Here is a 25226-nt window from a genome sequence, read left to right on the forward strand (position 1 = left end):
CCTTCTTGCAGTGTCACTTTGCTCAGCAGAAGCAGAGCCTGAGTCTCTGTCCTTTACTCTCTTTGTGTTGTGGGTGTCCTCTGCCCTGCCAGTTTCTGAGCAGTACTTGAGCCCACCCGCAGGCCACCCGTTGTCTGGGTGGGAGGCCACTGGCTTCTGCCTCTATCTGCTCCAAGCAGCAGAGAGAAAACAAAGTGGGAGAAGGCAAAGGCAGATCTCCCCTCAGCTGACAAGCCGAAAAGTGGGGATATATCTTGAATACCACAGTAAGACTGGGTGTAGGCTGGGGCACCAGTCCAGGTCCTCTAACACTCCTCTGGCCTGCCGCAGGGTGGCAGGGTGGAGTTAATAGAAAAAGAGACAGGTTTTAGAAGCTGGACAGAAGGTCAGTGATTTGCCCGGGGCTCTGTGAGCAGACCATAGTCAAAGCCCAGCTCTCCTTGCTGTCCTGGGGGCTAAAAGTGGGATGAAATGACCACTCCTACATGGTCCTTTCTCAACACCTCTATTCAAATAAGGAAGCTTGAGGGTCCTGTACAGCCCTTTTGTTATCTCCTACCCTTTCCTGGAGGTTAAACACAGGAAGCTCACTGTGCACAGTGGCCTCAGTTTTCATAGGAGGATGGGGGTAGGGCGCCATAGAACTCTACAAGTTCTTGTGGTTATGATCACCTAGGCTGGGGCCAGGACCCTCTGCAGCCTTTGGCTGCTTTTTCTATACCACCCAGGTCGGGATTCCCAGGTCCTCTTGGCCTCCCATAGCTCCTGCACTGGATCAAAGCTGTTACCACTAGGGCCTGAGCTGACTCTAGTGACCAAGCCAGTCACCAGGGTCTAAGGGAGGGAGTGAGGATTAAAGAAAGAAAAGACAATTAGACAACATTATAGTATATGACTCCAACAAGTACTAAGGCTGAAACAAGTTTAATTTTTTTCCAGTCTGCTTTTATATCATTCTGAGTACATCAAAGAATATGGTCAGTCCTGCCAGGCGTTGTGGCGCACACCTTTAATCCCAGCACTTGGGAGGCAGAGGCAGGTAGATTTCTGAGTTCGAGGCCAGCCTGGTCTACAAAGTGAGTTCCAGGACAGCCAGGGCTATACAGAGAAACCCTGTCTCGAACCCCCCCCCCAATATGGTCAGTCCTAAGGCATAAACAAAGTAGTGAAGGAACAAACAAGGCAAACAGTAGTTAAGGAACAAAGGTCCCATGTATTCAGGGTCTTAAGGCTATCAAGATACAATGAATACATTCCTCAGCTGTATTATCTTGAGCCTACTTCCTTGTCCTAGCCTGATGTCAAATTCTTATCTGAGCCTACTCCTTTGTTCTGGCCCCAATGTAAATACTCTTGCCAAATTCCTGGAAGCCGCCCAAGTGCTCTACACTTTAGGTGGAATATTGTGAGCCCCAGACTATACCTGGACAGGAGCTCCAAGCCCTGCTCATCTGCACTGTAATGTAAGCATGGTTCAATGACCAGGCTGGGGTCTGGCTCTGCTACAGCCCAAGCTCAGACACTGGCCAGAGGTCTCTGCAGATGGACGACTTTGCTATCCAAGCCAACCTGCCTCTGCTTGGCTTGGCCTAGCCTTCTCTGAGGAGCCTGTGGGTCTGGGCCATGTAAATGGATTAGGTTGTTAAGGCAAGCCTGAAGGGGGACTGCTTATACCTCATCTGGATGGGAATAAGGAAGGTTTATAAAGGATATTGTAGGCACCATACTAACTCCCTCATGGTTCAGAGGGAAGAGGGAAATTGAGGCCAGATGAGAGGAAGGCAGGACTTGCCAGCAGATATAGCAAGCAGCTAGCAACATATATAAATCAGGTTGCCTCTCCTGGTGGGCAAGAGCTTCATTCATCCACCAGATAGTCATACACACATAAGCATTTACTGAGTACCTACTGTGTGCTAGATTCCCAACAGCTCAAACCAAATAGAACCAGTGTGTACCCTTGGGAAGGTGCCAGATCAGTCCTTCATGGGGACGAGAATGTCTGGTCGTGTGTGTGGATTCTGGAAGGCTCCAGATAAGAAGACAGGTAGGTGCTCCCAGTCCAGTACTAGATCGGTGAGACAAAGCACTCCCTGGTTCTTAAACTTTTCCCCAATTCCAGTACAAAGCATCCGGAGGCCTCCTTCCCTCCCTCTCCTCGCTGGACTGCAGAGGACAGCACCTCAACACTAGCAAATACCCGAGCCTCATTACTGCAGAGTGAGATCAGTTAGGATGACTGTGGGGTGTCTAGGATGTCCAGAAGCCAAGAGTCCCAGCAAGGCAGACTCTCTGGGTCATAGCTGTTCTTTGAGCTACCTGCTGTGGCACCACCATCTCTCTTCATGGGCCAAACACACTCCCCTTTGCCCTCCTGTACAGGATCTTGCCCTGAGTTTTCAAGACAGGATTTCTCCACCCTCTTCATCCATTATCCAGATACCTTCAGGAGACACAGACCCCTGTCTGGGTGAGGGGTACCCATATAAATGGGTGGCCAGTGGCTTCTCAGTCTCACTCACCTGTGAGGTCCTCCAGTAGGAAGAGGCAGAAGGACACTGGGGCCAGGATGAACCAGATCCAAATTTTCCACAGTTGGAAGAACTAGAGCCACAATGGAGACAGCTTGACCAGGCCAAGCTCTGTGTGGCTCAGCCTGTGGGTGAAGTACCAGACTCAAGGCCAGAACAGCACCACTGCAGGATAAATGTCTCTGATACTTGTTTGTTGAAATCTTCCCTACCACAATAATGGAGATTCAGAAGATATTGGCAGAGGTGATTGGCTCATGGGGATGAAGTCCGGAGGGTAGGATGTTAACCTTGGGTCTCCATATGCACTTGCATGCACATATACAAATTATGGAGGCCAGAGGGGTCCTGTCCATTTCTCCCACCTGGGAGGACACAGCACCGTCTAGGAAGAAGCTGGGATCTGCTGTCAGGTGTAACAGGATCCTGCGCCCAAGCTTGGATGCCCTTGTGTGACCCTAGTCACCTGAGCCCTTAAAGAAAGCTCTTGAGTTCCCTGAGCCTGGCTTTGCTCATCTCTAAAACAGGGCATTCGGAGTAGACATCTGTCTCACTCTGTATGAGTCTGTCCTGAACTTTTTAACCTCTGACTTGTTCAATCCTCATGGTAACCCAGTGCCCTTGGTAGTGTTACCTTTTATATAGGTGAGGAAACTGAGTCACAGAAGCAACTTGATCGAAATGGAAAAGCCACTATGGAACAGAGTAAGACTTCAGACCCAGGCATAATGGCCCAGGTTCCTTCAAGCTAGACTATGTTGTTGGCCTGGGAGCACTTGCCTCAGAGGACACAGCACTGGGCCCCTGCCACTTAGCACCAGGTGTGGTGGTGCATACCTTTATTCTTGGGAAGCAGAGACAGGGCGATCTCTCTGAGTTGGAGACCAGCCTGACATACATGGTGAATTCTAGGTACATACTGAGACCCTGTCTGGGGGGAAAAAAGTCACCCAGCTGATCCTCTCCATAGCCAGTCAGGAGTACAACTGTCCCCTTGATGCTCCCAACACCAGTCAAAAGGCAGAACTCATCTTCTGTTTCCCCATCTTTCCCGTCAACTAGGTTAGATCCTCCGTTCTGGAAATGACTACTATTCTTTATACACAGTCTGTCTAGCTTACACCAGCTTCATCCTCACAGATAATCCTCCACTCTCCGCCTCCTGAGTGCTAGGACCACAGGCATGAGCTCCATGCCTGGCTTGTACTGATCTCTCTAGTTTGTCCATTTCCAAAACGTCTTACGACTAGGATCATACAAATGGTAGTCTTGGGGCCGGAGCATAGCTCAGTGATTGAGAGGACTGGAGCTCAGATCTCCAGAGTTCCCAAAACAAGCCAGGAAGGTAGTTCTTGCCTAGGAAGGTAGAAACAGAATCTGTACTGGCTGGTTTTGTGTCAACTTGACACAGGCTGGAGTTATCCCAGAGAAAGGAGTTCTAGGTGAGGAAATGCCTCCATGAGATCTAGCTGTGGGGCATTTTCTCAGTGATCAAGGGTAGGAGGGCCCATTGTGGAAGGTGCCATCCCTGGGCTGGTAGCCTTGGGTTCTATAAGCAAGCTGAGCAAGCCAGGGGAAGCAAGCCAGTAAGTAACATCCCTCCATGGCCTCTGCATCAGCTCCTGCTTCCTGACCTGCTTGAGTTCCAGTCCTTACTTCCTTTGGTGATGAACAGCAATCTGGAAGTGTTGGCTGAATAAACCCTTTCCTCCCCAACTTGCTTCTTGGTCACGATGTTTATGCAGGAATAGAAACCCTGACTAAGAATCCTGAGAGCAAGATAGAAATGAGCTCGATAGACTAGCTGTATCAAAAAGCCTATGGGTTTGGGGCTGGAGATGGTTCAGCACTGACTGCTCTTCCAGAGGACCTGGGTTCAATTCCCAGCATCCATATAGCAGCTCAAAACTAACTCCAAGATCTGCCACCCTCACACATGCAGGCAAAACACCAATCCAGAAGGGAAAAAAAGAAAGCCCTGGGTTTGATTTCTGCCCCAAATAATAAGGTGAAGGGCAGTTGAAGATTCCCAGTATTAACTTTGGGTCTCCACATGAACTTGCATATACATGCATACCCACCTGCGTGTGTGCATGCACACACATGTATACCACATCTACATTAAAAGAGAAAATTGGTCTTCTTTCCACATGATTCTTTTGAGATTCATTCTTGGAGGGTTTTTTTTTTTTAAAGATTAATGTATATGAGTACACTATAGCTGTGCAGATGATTATGAGCCATCATGTTGATGCTGGGAATTGAACTCAGGACCTCTACTTGCTCCAGCCCCGCTCTCTCTGGTCTAAAGATTTATTTATTATATGTAGCTGTCTTTAGACATACCAGAAGAGGGCGTCAGATCTCACTACAGGATGGTTGTGAGCCACCATGTTGATGGGATTTGAACTCAGGACCTTTGGAAGGGCAGTCAGTGCTCTTACCCACTGAGCCATCTCACCAGCCCTCATTCTTGGAGTTTTATGTGCTAGTGTTTTGTTCCTTATGGGTAGTTTCCATTGAAAAGTGCACTGGGATTCATTTATCCAATAACAAAATATTCTAGTATTTGAGGATAATAAATACATCTGCTATATAGGCTCATTAGTACAAAAATTTGGGAGCCTTAGAAGATGGTTCTGTGGATAAAGCATTTGCTATGCAGGCATGAAGACCTGAGTTCAGATCCCTGGTACTTACATGAATGCTGGATGGGCATCGCAGCCTGCCTGTAGCCTCAGTACTCAGAAGATGAGGACAGCAGATCCCTGGAACAAGCTGGCTAGCTAGAGTAGCCATATTGGTGGGCTCTGGGCTCAAGTGACAGGCCCTGCCTAAGGGGATAAGGTGGAGAGTTGTGATAGCTTAAGCTACCATGTGTTCAGGATTTTGTATCAATGCTTCTGCCAATTTTTACCTCAAATTACAAATATTATAGTAATGAAACTATTCTATATTTCATTAAGAGGTAATGGTGTTAACATCTACCATTTTTTACAATCCAGCGACCTATCACTAAATTTACTTTTTTTTTTTTTTTTTTTTAAAGAAACGGGGTTTCTCTGTGTAGTCCTGGCTGTCCTGGAACTCACCCTGTAGACCAGGCTGTCCTCAAACTCAGAGATCTGCCTGCCTCTACCTCCCAAGTGGTGGGATTAAAGGCACGCACCACCACTGCCTGGAAAATCACTAATTTTTTTAGTGTCTTAAGTGTGCAGAGCCTGAGAGTCCAGAGGATGACAGAATGAGATGAGGCTGCTGCTGATTCAGTGGGCTTACACCAGATGTAAGCTAATGTGTTCTCTTTCAATGCCAGTCACTGGTGGTGGCTTCCAGAGGCAAGGCACAGAGACTGTTCCCGTCCTCGCTTGGATCCAGTCTGTGACTGTCTAGGCACATTTAGCTTTCCTTCTGATGGCAGCTGGACAAAGTCTAGCCCTGGCTTATAAATACACATTCTCTGCTACTGCCCCAAGTCCTCCAAGACTGAATCACTGGACAGACTGAGTGAGTCTTACATTTCTGGAAGGCCTTTGGAGGACTTTGTTGGAAATTGCTCTCCAGCACTAAACCTTTGTATGTGTTGCCAAACTCTGTTTTTGGGTGTGACACAGAACCATTGCTTGTCTAAGTCACTTGTGAAGGGGAAAGGGGACTCAGCAATCCCATGAGGTTGTGCACAACCAACCCCATGTGTGGCCAACAGAGTAGCCTATCAGACACCTCTGACTTTTCCAGGCCCATTAAGCCCTGTCCCTTCCAGAGGCTAGAGTAGCTAGTGATTACTGGGGGTGGGAGCTTTTCTTCAGTGCTACCCATAATTGCTCATTCATCCCACTCCCACTCCCCCCAAAAACCACCAGTGCCTGGAAAAATGACCCTAATTAAAGTCATTGGTTTGGTCGACTAGATTTGAGTGGAACTGTGGTTGTGTCTAGTTGTCACAGTTGTCAGTGGTGCCCTACCTACGGTAAAGAGAGAATAAAATGTGTTTCTAGAAAAGTCAACAAGGAGACTGGAGAGATGGCTCAGCGGTTAAGAGCACTGACTGCTCTTCTGAAGATCCTGAGTTGAAATCCCAGCAACCACATGGTGGTTCACAACCATCCACAATGAGATCTGGTGCCCTATTCTGGAGTGTCTGAAGACAGCTACAGTGTACTTACATATAATAAATAAATCTTTTAAAAAAATAAAAATAAAAAGCCAGGTGTGGGGCTTCTACTTCTGGGTAAAAGCCATGGCAGTGGCAAATTCAAGTCCAGTCAATCCAGTGGTCTTCTTCGATGACAGCATTGGCGGCCAGGAAGTTGGTCGCGTGAAGATGGAGCTCTTTGCAGACGTGGTGCCTAAGACGGCAGAGAACTTTAGGCAGTTCTGAACCGGAGAGTTCAGAAAAGATGGCGTTCCGATAGGATACAAAGGAAGCACCTTCCACAGGGTCAGAAAGGATTTCATGATTCAGGGTGGAGATTTTGTTAATGACGATGGCACTGGAGTCGCTAGTATTTACCGGAGTCCATTTGCGGATGAAAATTTTAAACTTAGACACTCTGTTCCAGGCCTGCTCATGGCAAACAGTGGTCCCAGTACTTTATCATTTGTTCTAAGTGTGATTGGCTAGATGGAAAGCATGTAGTGTTTGGAAAAATCATTGACAGACTTCTAGTGATGAGGAAGATCGAGAATGTTCCCACAGACCCCAACAATAAGCCCAAACTGCCAGTGGTGTTTTCACAGTGTGGGGAAATGTAATCTAGACAAGACGGAACCAGGTCCTCTGCTGTTTTGGTGTGACATTCTCCCTCGAGTCTGACAAGCTGGACTGGCCTCTGTGTTTGCTTCCAGTATACGATCCAGTATACAGTATACGATCCAGGACCTGGAAGTATCACAGATGAGAACCAATAATCCTGTTTAAATTTTGGACTGTAAATAAAGGAATTTTTTTTAATGCAAAAAAAAAAAAAAGGCCAGGCGTTGTAGCGCACACCTTTAATCCCAGCACTCAGGAGGCAGAGGCAGGCGAATTTCTGAGTTCCAGGACAGCCTGGTCTACAAAGTGAGTTCCAGGACAGCCAGGGCTACACAGAGAAACCCTGTCTTGGGAAGAAAGAAAAAGAAAGAAAGAAAGAAAGAAAGAAAGAAAGAAAGAAAGAAAGAAGGAAAGAGAAAAGAAAGAAAGGAAAGGAAAGGAAAGGAAAGGAAAGGAAAGGAAAGGAAAGGAAAGGAAAGGAAAGGAAAGGAAAGGAAAGGAAAGGAAAGAAAAAAGAAAAGTTAACAAAACAGAGCAGAGGCACAAAGGGCACCTCTGGAGAAGAAAATGCTGAAAGCCAGGGAGCTGGCAAGCAGCCAGCTGAACTTGACTCTCAAACCTCTTCTTCTACAGCTGCACCCTACCTGAGGCCAGGTTCTCCAGCTACCCCACACCCTTCTAAAAGAGGCACCTGCTTGGAGTTTCAGCCTTCCAGCTACTGGTGTCCTGTAAGCTTGGGGTGGAGTCCAGGTGCTAGCTAAGCTCGTGGGGTGCTGGAAAGACGGCTCATTACTTAAGATAGTCTAAGGCTCTTCCAGAGGGCCACCAGCTCCAGGACTCTCAGATGACCACAAGCATATACACAGATATTCATAGTTAATATCTCATTGGACACATCAGCCACATTCCAGAGAAGCCCCGCCCCACTGCTCAGGAGTAGCTGTGATTCCTGGGCTTCCAAGTCCCAGGATACCTACCCTTCCATCCGAGCAGAAACACGGTGGTGATGCATGTCTGTCCTTCCAACACTCGGTTTATGGAGGCAGAAGGATCAGAAAGTCAGCTTCATCCTCAGCTACATGAGTTCGATGCTAAACTGGATTACATACGACCCCCATCTCTCTCTCTCTCTCTCTCTCTCTCTCTCTCTCTCTCTCTCTCTCTCTGTATATATATATGTGTGTGTGTATGTATATGTATATATGATTTTTATTTTCTGTTACTGCGCTTTGCCTGTATTTATGTATATCTGTACCATAAGCCTATAGTGCCTATTGCCTGTGTGTGGAGGCCAGAAGAGGGTGTGAAGTCCTCCTCCAACTGAGGTTGTCAATGCTGACAATCCAACTTTGGGTCCTCTTGAAGAACACTCAGCGCTCTTAATTACTGAGCGAGCGGTCTCTCCAGTAACCAAAAACAACATTTTCTACAAAAAATAATAACAATAATAATAATAATTTTCTACCACAGATTCAGGGTTTGGCTTTAGCTGTGAATAAAACAGGACCAGTGACAATACAGCGTGAGGGTAAAGTCCTGCTTTGGCCACCCCGCCGCTTTCAGTAGAGGCGCAGGCACACCTGAGCACTTGGCATCTGCGCACGTGAGGGCAGTGAGGGCGGGAACAGAACGAGACGCACGTGGGCGACGAGGAGGGGGCGGGGCTTGAGGGGCGGGGCCAGAGCGGCCTGCGCGAGAGGCAGAAGAAGAGTGGCTGGGGCGCTGGGTGTGGGCGGGGCTGGTGGGCGGGGCGTTTGGGGGCGGAGCTTACTTCCACGCGCTGCGGGCGCGCGCCCACGGCAGTTGGTCTCTGAGGCGGCGGCGGTAACAGTTTCTCTCGGGAGGTCCTGCTCGGTCCGGGCGCCATGCCTCTGGATCGTCAGGTGGCCATGGGGAACCTTGGCAATCAGGACATCCTGGCCATCTTCTACCGCCTGCGCTTCGTGCTTAGCAACCACATAGAGGCCGCCTGGCGAGCCCGGAACCCGGCAATGGACGTGGGAGGAGGAGGAGAAGGCGCCCGGTTGGTCAACGGTCGTATTCGCCCACGCGGGTTCTGAGTGACTTGGAGGACTGCTCGCCCTCGCCCGTGAGTAGCCCCTCATTTGTGCTCCGTACACGTCCAGTACCCTCACGGGTCCCGCCGAGTTGTAGAGACTTCGGTGAAATCGCGCTTTAGGCTGTGGTTCTTGTCCCCCAGGGGGACGCGACCAGGCGCGCCAGTTAAATGAGGTGCTGTTAACTTTTCCCGGGGAGACGCCACCAAACCCTCTCTAGCTGTTGAGCTAGTGCCGCACCCTTGTCACTTTCTCCACAGGACTCTCGGAGGGTCCTCGAATCATGATTATTTAGAAGTGACCTGCAGGTTTTTGTTTTTTTAAGGTAGTGTCTCACAATGTAGACCAACCTGGCCTTAAACTACCAATCTTCCAGCCGCAGCCTCTCTAGTGCTGGGATTTTGGGTGTGTGCCACCACGCTGTTTCCATGCCTCCCCTTATTTATTTATTTATTTATTTAAGACATTTTTGTCTGTGTAACCCTAGCTGTCCCGGAGCTCACTGTATAGACCAGGCTGGTCCTGGAACCCACAGCGATCTGCCTGGCTCTGAGTGCCACCACTGCCCAGTTTACCATGGTGCCTTTTATAACCTAATCTTGAAAATTGTATGTTGTCTTTTTTTCCACATTTTACTGGTCACTTGACTATCTTGGTAAAAGAGAGGCAGAAATTGCACAAAAGGTGGAGGATGATTGGGCAAATGGTCAGTGCAGAGAAGAATCATACCCAAGGGTCTGTCCTGTGAGCTACAGCCACTGCCCAGTGCATTGTAAGGGACAGTGTACCCGCTGGGTACCATCCTGGTCAGCATTTATTTATGTGTTAGGTTTCTTACTGAAGGTTTAGAGGCAAGTAGCGTAGGATATAGCTTACAGACCTAAGTTCTCTTCACTGCACATTACATATACAAGAGTATTGCTAATACAGTAATTATATTGATAACTCTCCCTAGGCCTCATGAGTAAGCCCCCATCAGTGCAAAGCCACAGCCTCAAACATGCTAAGCAAGTACCTGACCAGAGTTTATATTACAATTTTAAAATTTTTAATTTTAGGTGTATTAGGTGGTTTGCTCACAACCATCTATAACTCCAGTTGTAGGGGATCCCAAACCTTCTTCTGGTCTCCATAGGCACCAAGCACATATAGGGTGCCCAGACATATATGCAGGTAAAAAACTCATACATTAAAAAATGAAAATTAAGGTTCTAAAATCTTAGATAACACTTTTTTTCATGTTGCTTTATTGTTTTGCAGCAGAATGCCTGGCATAGGATATGACTGTCAATATTTAGCTCTACAAGAAGACATGACATTTACACACAAAAGGAAGACATGATTCATTGGTTTTAAGTAAACACAACATAATGCATCCTAAAAGTGCCTGGACTCTAGGGCTACCTGATGGAGGACCCACCATGACCCATTAATTCCCTAGTAATTAACACATGGAATGGGGTACCAGTGATGAAAAATGACCACAATTAACTCCCTTTCAAGACTCCTTCCCAGATATCTGATCAGGACCAAGACTGGGATCTCTGGGTCCGTAACAGTGAAACATCCTCTCATTCTCTTGGTTCTGCTTCTGTTGAGAGGCCCTGCTTAAATCACTTTCTTCAGCTCGTTGAAAGCAGCAGGACAAAAAAGCACTGCTACTACCACAAAGGAAGCTGGGCCACTTACCTTTGAAGATGGCTTGCACACCTCATCTTTAAGTCTTTCCCTAAGAATGGATGGTGAGTCACACCTATCATCTCTGCACTTGGAAGGGGGAGGCAGGAGGAAGTTCAAGGCTAGTTTGGGAGAAATAAGTTTCAGGTTGGCCTGAGTTACAGAGTGAGACATTATTTCAGACAAAAGAAAGAAAAAAAAAAAACTCCTTTAAGAGTTGACAGTGTCTGTGTAAAAGATCTCAGACACTGTATGTAATAGCTAAGCTCCTTAAACTATATCAGGATGCATCCCATTGTGAGGAAGAAGGGAGGTGACACTGGCCGTGGCCATCCTGTGATCATCTAACATCTATTATTGGATGTCTGTGTTCTTGAGGTCAGGCAGAATGCCCTCAACTATGTGGCATATAAACCATGCAGTATTTTCTGGCACCCTAACAGAGATGTCAAAGCTTTGTTAAAGGCAGCAGATTCCATCCAATTTGTGATATTTACCAAAGTCCCACAGGCTGGCAGAGTCCATGCCTAATTTCTCTGTGTCAGCTGCCTAGAAGATTCTAGCAAAACTTAGCCAAGAGATGAAATGGGGAACTCCTTCAGAGGTCAGCTGCTGTCAGAATAGCTCCAGAGATACAGTCACTTGTCTGCACCCTCAGGAAGGATCTACTTGTATTTGTCCTTCACCACAAGTTAGGGCTTGTGCAGGGAATTAGCTGGTAGCATTCTCCAGATTGCTAGTCTAGAGAAACAGTGCACCCTGCTCTTTAGAGATGCAGATAATACAGTTTATAATTCCTTTTTACTGCTGTTTTATCAGCCATCGCCTGCTTGTTAACTAGTCGTACCTGCTGTGGAAGCTTGACTTGCCTGTTCAGAGAGAGAGGCATCTTGGAGATGGCAACAGTGATGCCTGGAATCAGAAAGTCATTGGTGAATGACAACAGCCTGTTCCAGCATGGTGGCACAGGGGAAAACAGGCAGAGAATGGGAGGAAGGCTACACCTAACTTAGCCCTGCTGCCACAGTACCAAACAAATAGGTTTGCTTCCCAATTATCAGAATTTAAAGTGTGGGTATTAGACAACTGCTAAGCTAAGTGTGTACTGTGCTGTATAATATAATAGGACCTGCTAATAGAATTTAATTATTACCAATATGTAACATTTTTCTTCCAGGTGTGTTTTGACTGCAGTGCCAAAAGTCAGAGCTGGGCAAATATAACCTACAGGATATTTCTTTTCATCAGTTGCTTGGAGTCACATGGTGGTCACTAAAGTTTTACCTGTAAGTCTTTCCCTGACTTTTGACAGCAAGTAAAGTGACAGATTAATTGCAGTCCAGGAGGATTTAGCTCTTGCATCATTATCATTGGGGCTGGAAACATGGCTTTGATTAACAGTGCATAGTGCTCTTCATGAAGACCTAAGATAAGTTTCAGGACTTACACCAGGCAATACACAACCATGTGTACCACAATCCCCAGGAGCATCCAGTGCCTGTTTTTTTGGCTTCCATGGGCACCTGAATACATACCCATATGTGCACACATATACATATATCTTCAAAAAAAGGCAAATCTTAAAAAATCTTTTATTAGCTAATAACCCAAGGAAATGAGCCATTTTCTTCTCGGGCCTCTGTGGAGATCTTGTGGAAAAAATCAAGCTCTGGTGTTGAAGACAAAGTCAGATGGGAGATCTCAAAGCAACAGTTCCTTTTCCTCCCAGGCCTTCTAAGAAATTAAAGTACACACTCGAGAGAGAAGGGGCTTCCTTTCCTGTGCACACACAAGGTTGAGAATTCACATGAAGGGTGGAGTCCTCCTCATCCAGATGTGGTACCCAGCATCCTCCTCCAGCTCCCATTCCCACTGGCACTAGCAGGGCAAAGCCTGAGCGGATGAGTTGGTCCAGCTTTTGCTGGTGATGTCACATGTTTGTATAGGAAGGCCTTTCTTCCCTCTTCTGTGGAGATCTTGTGGAAAAATCAAGCTCTGGTGTTGAAGACAAAGTCAGATGGGAGGTCTCAAAGCAACAGTTCCTTTTCCTCCCAGGCCTTCTAAGAAATTAAAGTACACACTCCCACTCATGGTGGGAGGGAGGAAAAAGGCCTCTGAAGTGAAGTGAAGAGAAATAATGACTAGGCAGAGGGTCAGAGTCAGACCAGAGGCCCAGCAGGATGTGCCCAGCTGCCTGGGCCTTGTCAGGGCACCTTCTGCAGGTCATCTCAGGGACTCGGGCCTCTGTTGGTGCCACTTCCTCCAGCAGCTGGCCTGTGTCCCTGCTCCTCATCTGGAAAAGAACTGTGGCAATGATTTCTTGTCGTTGTTGTTAACTTAAGGAACATTGTCACAGTGTGACTACCATAAAGTAGCATTTATCCCTGTATGAAAAAACCAATAGAGATGAGACTTTTTACATAGCAGCATAGAAGCGAGCAATAATTACAGCATAATTTTCTTTTTAATAACTAAAACTTTGGTCACATAATCTTGGGAGCATTTTTGTTGTTTCTTATTCTTTTTCTTTCTTTTTTCCCCAGACATAGTCTTTCTGCATAGCCCTATCTGTTCTGGAATTCAATATGTAGTCCAGCTGCCTTCCTGGTGCTGGGACAAAGGTGTGTGAGGCCAAACCTGGCTGTTTTGTCTTGTGTTTTGTTTTTTAGTAGTCTGTAAAGGCATGATAATAGATAATTATCAAGAAAGAGGCACAGTTTTGTATATTCTTTCTTGTTTAAGAATATCAGTCATCCTATTTTATCCGAGACTATGGTCCCAGAATGTTTGGAATATGTTGCATGCCCTTGTCTCTTTTTAAAATGTTGACAGACTTGGTTGCTGGGGCAAATTTATTTGTCCAGTTTCCTTCCTGTGATAATGTTCATGATATGTGGTTACCATCAAGTATTTGTTGTCACACCACATGTTTTATGTGGCACAAGTCAAAATGTCCTTTTGAGTCAAATCCCCCTTTTCTTATCCTCTCATCTAGAAATTGGTGTTTTGGTATTTCAGTGATTGTAAAAGTATCTGTTTTAGGTAGATTTTCAAAAGGTGAATTTGTTGGATGAAAAATGTGTGTTTATTTTTGTCATTGCTGTGGACCAAATCTCTAACAAAGTCAGTTTAAGGAGAGGCATTTGTTTTGGCTCACAGTTTCAGTGGGTTTGATGAATAGTCACTTGGTCTACATGCTTGAGCAGACTGTCATAGTGGCAAGGACAATGTGGTAGAAGCTTTCAACCCTTGTTGACATCGGAGATAAAAGGGAATAAGCACTGGACTGACCTGTGCAGGCCCTATAACATGATACTGTCTGTGTTCAGGGTCAACCTTTATATATGCCTTGGAGCCTCCAGAAACCTCTCTCTTCCTTGGCTCAATCAGAAGGGTCAGCCACAAAGGCCGCTGTGCCAGGGACCCATTTCAGTTTGAAACCTGGGGGTAAATGGCGTAGAGCAGAGAGATTTTGGTGCCGTGTGGATGGTGAGCTGTGGGTTGTCTAGGGACAGAATCCCACAGTTCCCTTGATGACCACAGTGACATAGCAGGGTTGAGGGAGGTGCTTTGGCACCAGAGGTGAAGCAGACACACTCTGAAAGGCAGCATATCTGTGCCACAGAGTGCTTTTACTGCTTCCAAATTATTCATCAGCCATTAGAACTTGCATATTGTGAATTATGGAAGAGTGCTGCTGTTTCTATTAAGCAAGGGGGACATATCCTTGCATGGTGCTCGTAGTGAGTTCCATTCTTTCCAGACTGGAAATGATGCATTATTGTAGTAGTGCATTCAGAATAATGAGAACGACTGTCTTTCTGAGCCCCATGGAGTCCAAATGGCTTTTGGTGGGGGATGTGACAGACAGCAGGGCAATGTGCTGTTAGGGGCTTTGACAGGAACTGCAGGGGTGCGTTCAGAGGGGAGGAAGGTGCAGGGTGAGGGCCAACATGAAGGAAAAGCTCATGGAGAAGAAGGGCCCAGAAATCAAAGCCCATGCTGGGTGAAGGTCAGTGGTGGGGAGAGCTGCTGGGTCCTGGCATGAGACTGATGCCTGGGCAGACTGGCTGGTGTAGAGCGTTGTCTGTGAGTGACTGGGGATCCCCCATAGGTTACCAGAGCAGAGAGTCCCTTGTGAGTGAATGAGGAGTAGGGAAGACCCCATGTGTGGACTGCTCAGAGCACCTATGCAGGTGTATTTTCTCTAGGGCAGTTGAAAGGTATCTGATGCCTCCTACATTCCAGAATAAGATCTTAGCTTATACAAATGGAGAATTTTCTTAGAGTGATGTTAAACTTGTACACTTCTATACTAGAACTCAGAATAGTGTTAGAGCCTCCTCTGTACCCTTCAAGGGCCTCCCAAGCTCTCTTAGACTTTTGCCTCCTTCAGAGCAGGTCTGTGGGTTTCTGGGCACAAGGCAGCTTTTTGAACCAGTTTGTAAGCCTTGTGATCAGGGACAGGAACTCTCACCTGCCCTCTGCCCCATAGTTCTGACCCCTGTAAAGTACTTGCTCAGTAACTTGTAAATTTGCCAAACAGTTGGTCCTTTCCTGGGGCCTTAAAGATAAATTCCTGATGCATGTGACAATTAGCAGGCACTCAGACCTATATAACCCTGCTTTGATTTTATGTCCTATTTATTAGTGGTTCTGGTTTCTAGTCTCTTCTGGTTTCTAGTCTCTTGTTTTTCAGTTAGAGCCAAGGCTTAGGTGCTGATACACTAACCTAAAAAGGAGAATTTGGTGAGTTTCTACCTAAAAGCCAGAGATGCTTCAAATACCATATTTTCTTTCTTGGGTAAAAGAGACTTGTGTAACAGACATGTTAGTGTCCTTGCCAGAGAAGACAGTCATATTTAGCTATTCTCCTTTCCATCATGCTTCTTGTGAAATCCCCTATTTGGGACAGGCATTGGGCTCATCCCACTCTATTTGTTGTGGGGTTTGGCCAGAAAAGAATGTATTTGTTCTTAGCACTCCCACCACGGTTCCTGACCCAGTCCTTCCAGTTTTGGTATGGTCTCGTGTCTGTCTTTGGCTCTCTGCCCTTCTGGTCCTGAGACCCTTCATAATATAGAGCCTGGTTTTGCCTTGCTCTCTGTCTGCTTTACTCTCTGAGTAAAGTTATTTAGGACCTCTGCATTCTCGCATCACCCTTCCTTGCCTAAACTCTAAGCTGTGGGACTGGCTCTGCCTCTCTCCTCAAATGGAGACACTTCTCTCTGGGCTGTCTTTCCATCACAAACTGTCCTGACACTGATATCACAGTTCTTGTCTCTGACCTATCCTGGCAAACCATGCTGCAACTTCTTGGGGAGTCTTTTTCTCGTCAAATAGGATGGAGTGCTGGCATCGAGTGATGTTCTCTGAGTAATGCTTTGTTTAATGATGCTTATCTAACAAAGAGGAAAACAAACCAAAGGTTCACTCTCTCTTTTTTTTTTTTTTAAAGATTTATTTATTTATTATATGTAAGTACACTGTAGCTGTCCTCAGACACTCCAGAAGAGGGCGCCAGATCTCGTTACGGATGGTTGTGAGCCACCATGTGGTTGCTGGGATTTGAACTCTGGACGTCTGGAAGAGCAGTCGGGTGCTCTTACCCACTGAGCCATCTCACCAGCCCCAGGTTCACCCTCTCTTAAGGTATACTTTTAGATCATACTGCAAGAGACTAGAGAAAGGTCCAGTGATTAGTGGTCTGTAGCTTTGTATCCAACTCCAGGAAGTCAGTGATTGCCATTTATATCATTCATAGTTAACATGCTGACCTGAGAAGAGATTGGCAGCCAGAAGCTCCTGGGAGAATCTGTAACAATACTAGAAAAAAAAATGCAGTCTATGACTTGAAGAGAGGAAGATCTGTATTGTCCATATAGTCCAGGTCATGTTAAATAAGCGTCCTCCATTCTTAAGGGCTCGGCATACAGTAGCTTATCCCTGTGCCTACCAAGTCAGTTTGGGGTACATGTGAGCAGCGGTTCTCAACCTGTGGGCTGTGATCCCCACAGGTTCACATATCAGATAACTACTTTGCAACTCATAACTGTAATTTTATTGTAACAACAAAATAATTGTATAGTTTGGGGTCACCCCATTATGAGGAACTGTATTAAAGGTTGGCAGCATTAGGAAGGTTGAGAAGCACTGCTCTGGAGATCCAGTCTTCTGTGTAGTGCTCCAGTTCCAGACCAGTGGAGTTTCATTCACATGGAAAGCACTCCCGCTTCCTTTCAGCCCAAAGGAGAAGATGGGTTGGGTTGAAGAGTTATTTCAAAGACCTAGGTTGGGTTGAAGACCTTGGAAATGACGCCTCCTATCTGATCCTGTTTATTGCCCATTTCATGTGCATGTGTTTATCCTCAGCACATGACTGGAGAGGCATGTGCACCATAGCCAGAAACAGAAGACCTTGACAGTAGCAACAATAAACATCCCACCATCACTGTTCCTTCCTGTTCCTACAGGTACGTCAATGACCCCATGAAGTTAAGAGACAGTTACTTTCATAGCTGGGATGACAGTGCCAACTGCTACTAGAAGGAGGATGAGACACTTAGACCTCTGTAACAAAGTACAAGCTCTTCAGGCAAATGTAAGCTACAGGACCAGGAAGCCAGAACTACAGACTGACGTGCCTTCTGCACCCTCCTTTCCAGCATTCAGTTCACACACAGAGTGGCTGGCAGGTGATGTGTGCAGTGTGCAGAAAGGTAGGTAGGGCCAGGACATAAGTGAGCCACACTTGCCGGTCTGCTACTGCCTAGCCTACAGCCAGGCAGGGCTGGGCAGGAGCCATCAGGAGCTTTGATGCTCTGCTCCAGCTTTCAGATGGAAAAGGAAGTAGATTGCTCTCTGGGTCCCTCCTGATGTAGGCACACTGTCTCACTGTTCTGGTCTCCCAAGGACCTTCAGCCACCAAGATGTCAAGGTCAGTCAGGCAGCAGGGATGAGAAGGCTTCATGAAGAGGTCTACCAAGCACTGTTCTGGGTGCAGAAGACATGCGGCCTGGGCGGTGCTGCATCAGCCCAGATGGATTTCTAGAGTGCTGGGTCTGGCCAGCGCTGGCTGTGGCACCAGAAGAGCAAGACAGTGCCAGACCCATTTGGAGCTGAGAGCATCGAGCCCACCCTGCCCGCCCTGCTCAAGTCTTCCATGGCTATGTTGTGAATGTGGTATGAAAAACTCTGAAAAGGCCCAGGTGCTTCTCCAAACTGCTGGACCATTTGGACACTTGCTCCACACTGAGATGTGTTCTAACGAAGCTCTTCTAGGACTTCTCCTAGTTTTCCTCATTCTAGGTTAAAATGGGCACATAACAGGTTTGTTCCCATCTTCCCCTGTTCACCACACATGCCCTGTCATTTTTCTTTCCTCCCTAGGTTTCAAATGTGGGAGCAAGAGTTTTCAGAGCCTACGTTCTCCATGTTCAGGTCCAGTCCCTGTGCTTCTCCATGGCACATCATTCTCCCTGTGTCTACTCTGCCTCTCACTGGATAGATGTAGGTGAGAGATGTGCACCCCAGTACTCGCTGTTTTGGATCCCAAACATACATCTACATTGATGGCATAGCTATGAGTGTAGCTGCCTTCCTCATTCACCACATGCCTGTGTTCATTTTGTCAGTGGTGAGCGCTGTGCTGTGCAACCTTCTAACCTAGATCTGGCCCCAGCATCCTGAAGCATATGAGGCACCTCAGAGAAAAGGTCTAAATGGGCCTTATAAGAAAATGAGAATACTTTCTGTTGCATTGGGTTTTGAGTCTTAAGTTACAGGCACAAAGCTGCATGAATTAAACATTCCTAAAGTCTGTCTACTCAGCCTCTTACACTAGTCTGTCCACAGGAAAGGCATTGAAATAAAAGGAAAGATGAAGAGCAATACAGTCCAGCTTAAGTCTCTGATGTGATGTGTTAAATCCCTAGGATGTGGTGAAAGTGAATGCTGACAGATATGCTTAGGCTCAGAGACCACAACCACCCAGACTTGAGTACTTTGTCCTCCTCACCATTGCTTTCCTGCTTCTAGACAGTTTTGTTTGGTGACAAGAGTTTCTTGGGAGTAAGGGGCAGCTGAATTCTAGTGGGAACACCAATTATAGGACTTTCCATGTAAGTCTCTAACAGTTGATGGGTCTTTAGGATGCATGTGAGAAGCACAGCTGTGGCAAGTACTATGCCAGTGTTCAGCCTGTGATTAACCTTCAGAGTGTCCATTAGCATGGAGCCACTTCAGTGTTCAATCTGCAGCCTCTCCGGTGGAGGTACATTAGACCTGCTCTTCCTTGGTCTCTCAAGCTGGCCGGCTTTTCCTGTTTGTACACTGTACAGAGCACTGTTCTGCTTCTACCTACAAGTAGAGTGAGTGTGACTGGCCACGCTGCTGAAAGAGGCCTTCATGCAGAAGACTTCCATTTTCAGATTTTTGTTCTGAGGACTCTGTGCTTTCTGAAAGCTCTGAGCTATTTGATTTCCTCAAAACCTCCCATAGCTGGGTTAAATGCTTTTATTGCTGCCTCCTGTGTTGAATGTGTGTACTGTCAAGATTTGGAAGCAGATATAAAATGTGAGTACACTATCACTACAAGTAGTCATCAGAAAAAGACCTCCTTTGGTCATTCTTCACAGCTCATTTCTTCCTGGTTTATACTATAATGTTGCTTTTGAATATTTTCCTTGCTACTTAGCAAAAAGCTAAGGACCTCACTTGCTGAGTAACTGTTCATCTGCCAGACCTTCCTTGAGTGGCTTGTCTGCCTCTTGTTGCTTTACGGGCTAGTTGCTCCCATGCTCACCCTGTGTTGCCAGACAGCACGCTTTCCTGCTTTTTGTTACCAACAGAGACAAGTCAACAGACTGGAGATTCTCTGTGTACAACTCCAGGCCAAGTACTGACAGAGACTACCTGGTAGGTTAGAGAGTGAAGCAGACTTAACAAAACACAGCTCTGAAGGTACCTGATGCTTCATGTTGACTTAGGGGACAGGGAAGTGCTTCCCATAGTTGGTGGCATTGAACTAAAGCCTTTTGTTTGCATGTTGTCATATACAAGAACATCGCTCCTTTCCAGTTAGCCCACTTACTGAGTGCCCGTCTTTTGCCAGGCAGCATGCTTATGTCTCAACTTTTGAGTATTGCCAGTTCCCTAGAAGTAGGAATAACTGTCCCCATTTCACAGATGAGGAAACTGAAGCTTAGGGTAGTCACAGCATCTGAAGAAGTCCTACATCTCAGTAGCTGGGCTGAGCTTTTTGTATAATCCCTGGTAGGGACAGTCTGAATGTCAAAAGCTGATTCTTAACCTGCTTTGTCAAGAGTATGTTGAGTATTGACTGCCATTTTCCCCCCTCACATTTAGGATGCAAATCAAAATACCCAGAGTCTCATCCTTTGAGCTGTGGACTTTATAGGGCACAGGCATCAACACTGAAGGTCCCCTGGGAAAGAAAGGGGCTCTGTTCTCATCTTTTTTTCTCTCGTGGTCTTTACCAGGTTAGCTTTTTGTTTTGCTTTGCTTTTTTTTTTTTTTTTTTTTTTTTTTTTTTTTTTGTTTTAACTGTTTGGCTAGCCATTGAGTATTTCTCTCTGCTTGTTCTTAATCTGAAGCAGCAGTTCAGAGCTGCTAACAAGAAGAAAGCTACACGCTGCCATTTGTGATTGGTATCTGCATGAGCAAAAGACCCCCCCTCCCCCAATTGCTGACATCTTTGATGGCCACCAAGGGAACTTAGAGGGCCTGAAGTAGAAGATCAGCCCTGGTGATGGTTCATGCAAATCTGCTTGTGTGGTTGCCTGAATCTTAGCTGCTCTGTCAGCCATATCTAGTAGACTGGCTCTTGATGGTTTGTGCTATGCACTCCTGCCCACCATAATGCAATCTTCTCTGCTTGTCTGCCTTGGGGACAGTTGATACAATCTGCCTTTGTGGCTCAACCTTAACTTCTATGTTATTCATATCCAGTAGGTTCTCTTTTGACAATTTGTAGTGTGTACCCCTGCCCTAATGCAACCCTTTCTGCTTGTCTGCCTTGTATTCTGGTCTGGTCACTCACTGACTGTCATGAGATATGGTGGCCCCCGCTAGATCTTCTCTTGGGACTGTAGACTGGTTGCAGCACTGTAACAGGCTTTAGGCTTTGTCTTTGGTTCAGAAATGCATTTGTTTGAGACTGCTGACTAGTTACGAAATTCCAGTAGACTCTTGACTTCAGAAAATTTCATTTGAGCTGGTCTGGTGGCTCGTGTCTGAAATCCTAGCACTCAAGAGGCTGAAGTATTAGCTTTGTCATGTTGCAGTCAACCTGAGCTAACATAGTTCCAGACCAGCCTGGGCTACAAAGCGACATCCTGTCTCCAAAAATATAATGAAAAGTTGGGGGTGTGGAAGAGGAAGAGACCATGGATAGGGCAGATACTCGCACCTGTATTGTGCCTTGTCCATTTCTGAAATCCTCTGGGCTCTATGTTAATTTCTGATACTCGAAATTTGGCACAGCTCTGCTTTATGAGCACCTATAATTCTAGTTCTCACACCCATGGTACCCATGCCTGGTACTATTAGCACTTCAGGAATGGCATAAAGAGCAGCTCTGAGGGCCCTGAGGTTCCAGCTGCCTCTCATGTTAACAGGTTACATCCTTTTCAGGCTCCTAGTTAAAGAGTAGGCCTGGGAATCACCCCATGGGCATCTGAGTGTTAATTAAGGGTCATTCATATCCAAGAGGTTCAAGAAAATGACTTGCTGCAGTGCATAAATATGAATTAGATTAGAAAACCAGTTAGCTGGACAGTGGGATTTGAGTTACTAGTTAAAACTATGTGTAAAAGGAAAAAGACTCTTATCTAATCTTTTGTGAAATTATTCCAGACCCTCATCTGAGACTCCCAACTAAGCCCCTGGGCCTACAGACCCTGTGATCCAGACAGCTGAGGGAAGGACTAGACCCTGGGCAGAAGAAAGGAAGGATAGATAAAAGCTAGTACCTTGTGGCAACCACCTCAGGGTAATTCAAAATGCCCCCAAAATTGATCTAACAAGAACCGGGGCACCTGGCTTAGAACTAGTGTATATTTGGCCAAAAGGAAGGGTGCTAGGAACATGACTGCTTTGTAAAGGGCTGGCCAGACAGCAGCCCCAACCCCAGTGTAGCTGTGGTCTCCAGATAGGTAGTGTTAGCCTCTGGATCAAGGAAGCCCAGGGACTTGAATGTCATCAGTGGAACTTTGTGTGACACTTATGGTAGGTGGTCATGGTTATCACATTTGGGTATGAAATATCACCCCAAAGCACTGATAGGTTGAAGGTTCCTCAGCAAGTGCTACTGTTGAAGAATAATTGGATCATAAGGGTGATGACATCAGAGAGTTAATCCACTGATTATTTCATAGTTGGACAGTTAGCCCATCAGGCCTATTTGTAGGACGTGGGACACTGAAAGACTGTACCTTGCCCTCAACCCAGTCTCCATTCTATCATGAGGGAAGCACTCTTCTTTGCCAAGTGTTTCTTTCTATGGTGTTCAGTTTTGCCTAAGGCCTACAGCCATGAGGCCAAAGAACCACGGACCAAAGCCATGAGCCGAAATAAATCTTTACTCATTTCAGTTGTCTCAAATGTTTGTCACAACAGTGGATACCAACACACATTACGGGTAATGGTTTTTTGTATGTATGTATGTATGTATGTATGTATGTATGTATGTATGTAAGTAAAAGTGAGTATTATATATCTACATGCATACTATGTGCTCACAATACTGTATACATTGTACAACATTGAGTTTGTAATAAACACTTGTTTATCAAAGAAACTGTTGTGAAGTAAGCTCACCAGAAACTACCACGCCCACACTTTTTTGTTTTACGTTTTTGGAGTTTTTGTTTGGGTTCAGTTTGGCTTTTTTGTTGTTTTGTTGTTGTTTTTCTTTTTGAGATAGGAATTCTCAGTGTAGCCCTGTCTGTCCTGGAATTCACTCTGTAGACCAGACTGGCCTCAAACTCAGAGATCCTCCAACCTCTGCCTCCTGAGTGGTGGAACTAAAGGTGTGCCCCACCACACCTGGATTCTCTCAGGTTGGTTTTTGAATGGTTGTGGGGCAATGAGTTGACATTGAGTTTTTATTATTTGCCAACAGACATCCAATTGTTGTACCACTATCCAGTGAGTCATCTTGGAGCCTTCAGAAAAAGAAACCAAACTGCCATGCTTAATCTTTACTCATTTCATTACATGCTTAACTGACTTCTTATGGTCAACTCCTATGGCAGGCCACCACCTCTCCAGTGTTCTGTCCACGGTGAAAAGCTATGGCCCAGTTCCCTACATTCAGCTTACTTGGTTACCTAGCAACCTCTTCTCTTAAATAGGCTCAAGGGAAGCTATGATTTTGGAGATTATCTAACATTTTCTTATTATTGCACCAGGATTGATGTTCCAGTGTTTTGCGTTTTTTTTTTTAAGTTTAAAATTTGTTTCTGTGTGTGTGCATGCATGCACATATATTTGTGTACCAGTGAAAGCAGTGTCTGAGGAGTCCAGAAAAGGGTGTTGGATCCCCTAAAGCTGGAGTTATAATCTAGAGTCTCCTGGGGTGCTGTGAACTGAACTCCAGTCCTTTGTAAGAGCAGTACCACTGAGTCATCTCTCTACTGCCAAAGCTGGGATTAGTCTTAATTGGATGAAATTTACCAACTGGAGCTTTCTGCTCATTTTTTTAAGTAACATTTTTTTTTCTTTAAAAATTTTTATTTCATGTGCATTGGTGTTTTGCCTGCATGTATGTATGTCTGTGTGAGGGTGTTAGATCCTCTGGTGCTGGACTTAGACAATTGTGAGCTGCTGAGAGTTTAACCTGAGTCCTCTGGTAACTACTCAACCATCTCTTCAGCCCTCTGTTCAGTTCTGGGAAGAATTCAGCTGAAGGAAACAATTTCAGCAGAAGTTTACTGAGGAATGTAGTCAAAGCAAGCTCTCTAGACAGACTGAAGTGGGCTGTGCTGCTGTGGGTATAGGCACAATGGCTTCCATTGGAGTTTTTAAGCATTTTATAAATATGTATGAGGTTTGTGGCATATGTATCAGATAATATGATCCTTTTCCCCTTTCAAGTCAAAGTAAATGTGAAAGTGCCTTTTAAAGCATTTTCCCCATGAAACTCTTGCAAAGCTGACAAATAAGGGTTGGAGGGTATCAGAGCTACAACCTAAACATGCAGTGAAGCTGGCCGAATCACGGATGGAGACCCTTCAACAGCACCATGTGTACAGCTGGGAAAGTGGCCTGGTGCTTTAGTTTCTGATCCTGATACTTCCTTGGGTCCATCACATTTCAATCCCAGCCTAAACAGCAGACAGGGTGGGGGTCAGGGTTTCCTTTAAAAAAAAATTATCTAGGGTTTCATGTACTTCAGGCCTGCCTTAAATTCACTATGTAACCAAAGATGACCTTGAATTCCTGAGCCTCCTGCTTCTATTTCCCAAATCCAGAGATTAGGATGTTCACATCACTATCCCAGTATAGCTGTTTTCCTAATTCCTATGAACTCTCCTGATATATATAGTGAATGAAGATAGGAAGATCCTTCAAATGGTGAGGGTTGTCTGCAGCAGCAACATGCTGTTCCTAAAGACTGCACATTTCCTAACCTTGGAAAAGGCCCAGCTCTGGGTTGATGAATACACAGCCTGAAGGCATCTACCAGGCCTGAGATGGCAAACATGGTACTGGCAGACCTTGCCCTTCCTCCTCTTGCTAAGAACCGATTACATTCCTAAAGCTAGCCACTGAGGTTTGTTGCGCTATTTGTCCACTTCCTGAGGCTAACCACTAAGGTCCAGCTATCAAAATCCACCCCCCACCTTGGTTCACCTAGTTAGCATGCCCCATAAAATAAACTTATCCTAAAGGGGTTTCCCCTTTTACCTTTATAAACTGCCATTTGCCAATATGCCAAGTCTTTCTCTTCTCTATCCAGAAGCAGTCCTTTGTCCCTCCGGGGCAAATAACCCTTCCCCCTCTCCCTCCTTTTCACTTCTTCTTCTTGCTCTATCTCCTGTCTTTGTCTCTTATTCCCTGCCCTTTTATTTGTCACTCTCTTCTGAGAACTTTGTGTGTCCTGTGCCAGTTCCTGTCCTTGCACAGCCTATGTGAGGTCCCAACTTGACACCAAGACCCTTTTAAGAACATCCCAGAAGCTGC

The 25226-nt window shown here is 45.9% G+C and overlaps 1 long non-coding RNA gene and 1 pseudogene across 2 annotated transcripts; both read left to right on the plus strand.

Moving 5' to 3' along the window:
- The first annotated feature begins 6763 nt into the window (after positions 1-6763).
- LOC110311076 (peptidyl-prolyl cis-trans isomerase H pseudogene) lies at positions 6764-7371 on the plus strand (annotated as a pseudogene).
- A 1688-nt stretch (positions 7372-9059) lies between these two features.
- Positions 9060-20512, plus strand: LOC110310985 (uncharacterized). 2 transcript variants are annotated; one of them, XR_002379884.2, is made up of 5 exons: positions 9060-9376; positions 10605-11086; positions 11841-12062; positions 12199-12307; positions 17495-20512. It is a non-coding gene; the product is annotated as an uncharacterized LOC110310985 (long non-coding RNA). The 2 variants fall into 2 exon arrangements; XR_002379883.3 differs by lacking the exon at positions 11841-12062 and having other exon boundaries at positions 17495-20511.
- The last annotated feature ends 4714 nt before the right edge of the window (positions 20513-25226 follow it).

The sequence above is a fragment of the Mus caroli genome, unplaced genomic scaffold (genome assembly GCF_978045245.1).
Source record: "Mus caroli unplaced genomic scaffold, Mus_caroli_1 scaffold_16, whole genome shotgun sequence".
Lineage (NCBI taxonomy): Eukaryota > Metazoa > Chordata > Mammalia > Rodentia > Muridae > Mus > Mus caroli.